At 45.3% G+C, this 6,360-nt stretch overlaps 1 protein-coding gene across 13 annotated transcripts in view; it reads right to left on the bottom strand.

Annotated features, from left to right (window-relative positions):
- Positions 1–2,408: 2,408 nt before the first annotated feature.
- Positions 2,409–6,360, bottom strand: part of ANK3 (ankyrin 3) — a 338,252-nt gene continuing 334,300 nt past the window's right edge. For all 13 annotated transcript variants that reach the window (XM_064430021.1, XM_064430020.1, XM_064430018.1 and 10 more), the window contains one exon: positions 2,409–3,820. The gene's annotated coding sequence lies outside the window, so the exon portion shown is untranslated. The remainder of the gene's footprint in view (positions 3,821–6,360) is intronic.

Below are 6,360 nucleotides of genomic sequence, written 5' to 3'. Positions count from 1 at the left end.
AGGGCACGGAGAGGTTTTTGGGAGCGTGTGCCTCACATCCCAGGCTGCAGTGGCCGCCCCAGCAGAGCACCTCGATTTCCTACACACTATGTGCTACAGACAAAGCCTGTGTTAAACAACCCCTCAGGAAATTAGCATTAATTAGCAGGGTGCTGCAATCCTGCAAGTGACTGCCACTTATCCCACTAATGTTGGCTCCACACTACGGGAGCTCTTAGAATTTCTGACATTAAAATTGTTATTGGCCACAAAATGTAATTGATATTCTTTCAGAAATGGAAAAAGTACAGTAGGATACTCTGTGGCATTATTAATTAGTGCTAAATCAAATATCAAAGGATGAAAATAACGCTGTATTTAGCAATCAAGTTTATTTTAATAGATGCAATCAGAGTCTCATGACTTACAATTTTGCCTCTAAGGGAAACGCTCTCACTGAGGAAAATGTGAAAAAAAAAAAAAGACAAAAGTGCACATTTAGGTAGGGTCCTGTCTCACTCCAGAGCTATCTGTGCCATTTGCTAGTTCTGGCAAGATTTCTGTTTTCCTTCTCATATGACCATTTACACTTCAACCTTGTTTTTTCCCAAATATCCCGAGCCACTGTTGGAACCACTCAGTGCAAAACAAAACCAACACCCAGAAAATCCTGTTTGTGCAGCATTTAGTATGAAATCTTAAACTCTGTGAATTTAGCTGGAGAGTTCCCGTTCTCTGTTGTCCCTTTGTGTTTAAGGGGGAAGCAAACTGTGACACAGGCGTGCCCGTGCAGCAGCAGCTGGGGACTGGCACCTGCAGCAGAGGGACCTGTGCTGCTGGGCAGGGGCAGGGCTGGCTCAGGAGAGGCTGTGGGGCACCCCTGTGACAGGGCTGTGCCACAGGAGCACCCTTGGAGCCCCAAGCCGAGCTGGCAGCTCCTCAGCTGTGCTGTCTCAGGTGAGAGCCACTCCCGAGCTGCCGCACAAAGCAGCGGCAGGAGAGCTGTGAGACTCACCCCTGCCACCTGCACAGGCAGCCTCGCTTCTCTGTCTGCACAAAGAGCTCTCCTGCCTGCCAGAGCTGCCACTCCAGCTACAGGCACAGCTTCTTTCCACACCAGCACCAGGCACTAACAGGGAACCAGGCAGAGGAAGAGATGAGTCAAACAAAACACTGCCTTTTGGATGCTGTTAAGAGATTGAAACGAAGCTCTTCTACAGTACAGCTCCTGCCTTCCTGCTGGTTGTCACCATGGCCTTTGCTTCCAGCTGTACAATCATGGTATAATATTGTATATGTATACATCTCACAGCATTTCCTGAACACACTCATTCTCATTCAGCTGGTCTGGATGCTGGAGGGGAGGGAGGGAGGCGTCTGGATGGCGAGGCTGGATGGCAGGATGATCACTGCTGTCGGACTGTGAACTGCAGGAAGGTGCACTTGTTCTCCCATGGAGTAAGTGGCATTTGTCCTCCAAACCTTGGCATAAGGACCTGAACCACCAGCACTGTACCAGCAGTATCCCGACCTTGGTAAAACGTACATTGCAACACACACTGGCTGCTCAAACAAAAACTTAATTTAACATCACTGCTTCAAAAGCCAGTGGCCCTAATAACTCAGAGACACTGACAAACCAACCTGTTACATTCTGCAAGTGCTGTTCATCACAGTCAGGAGAGCTTTGCTGACTAACCCAGCTGAGGACAGGTCCTGTGGGGCTCACCAGATAACAGCAAGCAGACTGAGGTGGATCTGTAGAAGAGGCACTTCCTCAGGTGCCAGAGCTGGGGTGAAGTACCTCATCTTCATGTTGCCTTAAAAGCCAGGTAAAACCAATCCCTGAGTAATAAACTGTGTTTACTGCACCTGAGCAGAAGCCTGCAGCTCAGAGAAGTGTGTGTACTGATGCTGCCTAGAAACCTCTGTTTTGGCCACATTCTTTATACAGTGCTCCATCACCCATAATATACAGGAAGTGCATGCAACACAGGGGATGCACATTTTAATGTCCTCATGGGCTGTGGGTCTGTTATTGATCTGACTGGCACTGGGGAGAAAATTGCTTTTGGTAGTGCTCTTCCTGGTTCTTGACAGGGCAAAAGAATTTCCAGGAGGTGCAGAGCTCACACACGTTGGAGAAAGGGCTGCACACACCCCTGCTGCACCGTCCCTTTCCCCACATCTCCAAGACAGGGAGAGGGTTTTCCTTAGCCTTGCTGGGTGTGCTGCTGGCTGCTGTGTTTTCCTCCTGCCACCCCGACCTGGGAGAGCCTGCCAAGTGATGGCCTGTCACACTGAGAAGATGAAGAGGGGGATTAGACAAAAGAAACAGAGAGGAAAAGCAGCTGAAAGCCAGGGGCAGATAACTGCTGGCCTTGTGAAGCCTCACATCTGTGGGGTACAAGAACACTGCCAAATACACGTTATCCAAGAGTTTTAACACAATTTATTTTATGCTTAAATAATCAACTAGATCATCCAGTGTTTGTTGTTTTCATACATATGTAATTAGAGCTATTATCAATGAATGCTGTTTCCATATGAATATAATCAACAAATTAAAAGTATTTCACCAAAAACCAAATAAAAATGCCCTTTAAAACACAGCAGCCTTAACAACCTAATATTACACTGCTAGGATGATTACAGATGATTGGCTTACTGAAAGATTCTACATCTTATAGCCAGTACACAATACAGTAATAATTTTACAGCGTGCTGCCAGTCTATTAGCTAATAATTTCTCTTCAGTTCATTTAAAAATATCCCAAACTCGTGCTCCTTAGAGCACCAACCCACTTCTAAAGCTGCAAGCATTACCCCCATTATAAAGCAAGAACAGATAGCACCCCCCTCCCCATAATGCAACTACTGTATATGTTATGGGTCTTAGGTCATTTCATTGAAAAATTGGCAACAGCAACAAATATTAGATGAAGGGCTTTGTGTTTACAGATAAAATCTTATTTTTCATGTTGCGGAATAGTGTTTGCAAAACTGGAAAAGATTTAATCAAAATAAGGTGAAACACATGCATCAAAATATTAGTACTCTGAAGAAAAATTTTCACAGAACTACAGAATTCCTCATTTTGGGAATCATTTAAATTTGCAGCAGATTTTAAAGATTTTTTTAAAATCAAGCTAGCGATTTTGCATATACAAACATTATAATTGCTAATATACAAGAATCTGTGAAGATACACCCAGAATATCCCTGTAGGTGCAGCCATTTGAGACACCTAGCCTGCTCAATGCATTTGCAATATTCTGTTTGTGATCGAAAAGGCAGTGCCTTATCAACACTTATTCTATTTTGTTAGAATTTATACAGTGTTATTTATTTACAGCAAAACTATTGATGTTTAAAAAAGAAACAAATAGTGTTTTATACCCTGACAGTTTGGGTCCAAGAAAAATAAGGCGAGCTGTTGTGGATTTTAGTATTTTTAGTGTCTTTCCATGGTTTAACCATTTCGTCTTCGCACATCCTCTCTGGCCACAGGAATTTATTTCTTTTGAGATGACATCAAACTGCTTGAGAGAAGCTGTTAACAGCATGGCATCTTGTATATACACTGCATTGGTAACTGAGCACCCTCCAATCCTGTGAATGAACGTGAATTTCCATGCTCTGTAAATTGGCTCATGCTAAATTAATTTTTTTGTTTGGGATTTTTTTTTGTTTGTTTTTTTTTTTTTTTCTTTTTGCATAAAAACCATGCGGTTAATGTGGGGAAGCAGCAAACACACGCACACTTTTATAGGTGAATGTTTAATTCCTGTTGATTTTTCTTCCGTGAGTGTCCCTCTAGAATACTGGCAGTAAAAGCACACTGTGGAGAGAAAACAGAGAACAAATCATTTCAGAAATATCTTGTTAGAATCAGTTTCATGCCTTTCCCTGAGTAAGCAGAAAGGTAACTGGCACGATGGAATGCTGCAATAGGCTAAATCACACAGTTTCTAGGTAGGCAACGACATTAGCTGAGCTCCAACGTGAGGGGAAAATGCAGCTGCAGATGTCCACACTGCTCACAAAGTGATTTATAATTATGTTTGCAGCACACTGCATTTCATCACCCTGGACATGCCACCAGCTCATCTGATCCAATGATGATAAGGAATAGATTCTTTTGTTGTGGAAGGAACAGCATCATCTCCAGATGGAGAGAGCTTCTGCTTCCACAGCATGTTTTTCTTCATTGTGTGCAAGCATCCCCACAGTGATGGAAAACCTGCTCTCCTTGCACATCCACCTTTGCCAGTTGCTCAGGGAACATTGCTACAGAGCCAGGAATGCAGTGCCCAGCCTTTAGGAGCCTTGGTGAAGGACAAAAGCATGGAAAAGGAGCAGCACCATCCATCTCCCTCCAGCCTGGCTTGCATGAGTGGCACCGAGGAGAGACAGTCCAGCTCCTGCTCTCTCGCCCCTCCAACCAGAGCCATGCACATAAGGACAGCAAGTTTGTGGCATTTGTTGTACAACAGCAGCAGAGAGGGCAGGGAGCAGAAACACAGACAGAGCAGTGAGCAGGAGCTGGAAGCCCCGCAGCTCCCCAGCACCTGGGAGCAGGGCAGCCTGCTCGGGAGCAGGGCTGGCACGGACATGCCTGCTCACTAATCAGGTCACAGGTCCACACACATTCCCCAGGAGTGCTCGCAGGCTCTTCCACGCTACAGCAAGCTGTCCTTGCCCACATGTACAGTTGTCATAAATCTGTCCTGCTGCTGAGAGCCGCCTGCTCCCGCTGCAGCAGTCACGCAGCTCACACCGAGCTGTCCTGCAGAGCTGCACGCAAGGGGTCTTGGCTGCTCCTTTGCTAATAACCTGTGCTTATCTGCAATGGTCACAGGGACGTTTTCACAGCAAATCCTCGCTAACATCGTGATTTTTTTTCCAACACACCACCTCTGCCTGCCCAACAGGATTTTTTTTGTCTTTCGTGATTACAAAACAAACAGTTTTTCTATAAAATCCCCTGCCTGTGCAGACGCATCCACTTCTGCATCCAAATGAAATGTTTTTAATGGGCTCTTGACCAGACTCACAGTTACGTAGTGCACATTTGGTCACGCTTATTATATCAAAGTTTGGAGCACAGAGATTCATCTTACAGGACAAAGTTCCCCCCAGAGCAAAGGTTCATTATCTAAGGCAGACTCCCTGAGTTCCTCAGGGGCTCTAGCATGGAAGACGTGCCTACTGGAAATCACAGGAGAAATGCATCCGCAGTCATGGGAGCAGGTCTGATTCTGAGGAACTCAAACTCTGGCTTCCTGAAGGTCAGACTGTTTCATATATTAGGCAAAGACTGCCTAATTTATGTAATTTTATTTTAAAATGAAATGCATATCCCTGGTGTCTTTTGCATCAAACTCATATGCTGGCAGGCTCTTTAGCTGCATTGCGTATGGGGTTCAATGCCTCATCTTGCCTTCAATGCCTGAATTTACACATTTCTGCTGTTCTGCCCCTGCAGATTGAAGCAGCACAGGACCCAACATGGGACGCAATTTCATACAAACAGTGCCATTGCTTTGGCTTGCTTTCCTTCCACATCCTTGAGCTCCATAAAGGGGAAAGCTGTGCCAGAAGAATCACCTCCCTTTTCCAAACAATAAATATTTTATGAGTGTGTTGAGCACCAAGCCACGTGAAGCTGTACTATTCTATTAGCACACACAGGAGGACTCAGTAAAAGCAGGAATTCAGGTGGATGCAGCAGGTGCTTACCAGATACTGAAATCACACCAGTCACCTCACAGACCTTGCTCCTTAGGGTTTGATCCCATAAATCCCTCAGCCAGATCCCACACAGTGAGTGCTGTTTGTCTAAATGGCTCTACTCACATGCACAGAGCACCTGTAGGGCCAGGGGGCTGCATGAGCTACCTTACATTGCATCAGTTAGAAGGGACTGGTGACTCAAGACAGACTCTGCTTCTGTCTGTCCTTTTCCTCACTATCGGGTCTATTTGCCAGGTTTATCCTGTTCTTACAGTCAATCCTATACCATATGTACAGCAAAAGGATAATGCACAGCATTGCACTTCATAAACTATTCCTCTGTCCAATTCCTGAAACCCAGCAAATCTAAGAGAGAAGAGCAGAAAAAAGACATGTCCACCTACACACTTGGAGCTGTGACTGATGGACCAGCACTGAAAGACACCCAGGCACATCTCTGTGTGCAGCTGTGTCAGTGAGGCAAAGCAGCCTCTGGCTTCTTTTCTTCATATCTTTACAGAGTCCCCTGCAAGGGTGTCTTAGCCTGTGCATACAGGTTTAGCTTACACCATCAGCTGCTGGCTTGCTACAGTCGTTAAGGCTGGATCAATAAAATTCACAAGGAACAGTTGGTAGGGATTATTT

The sequence above is a fragment of the Passer domesticus genome, chromosome 8 (genome assembly GCF_036417665.1).
Source record: "Passer domesticus isolate bPasDom1 chromosome 8, bPasDom1.hap1, whole genome shotgun sequence".
In the NCBI taxonomy this organism is placed as follows: Eukaryota; Metazoa; Chordata; class Aves; order Passeriformes; family Passeridae; genus Passer; species Passer domesticus.
This window is presented reverse-complemented; position numbering and strand designations above follow the sequence as displayed.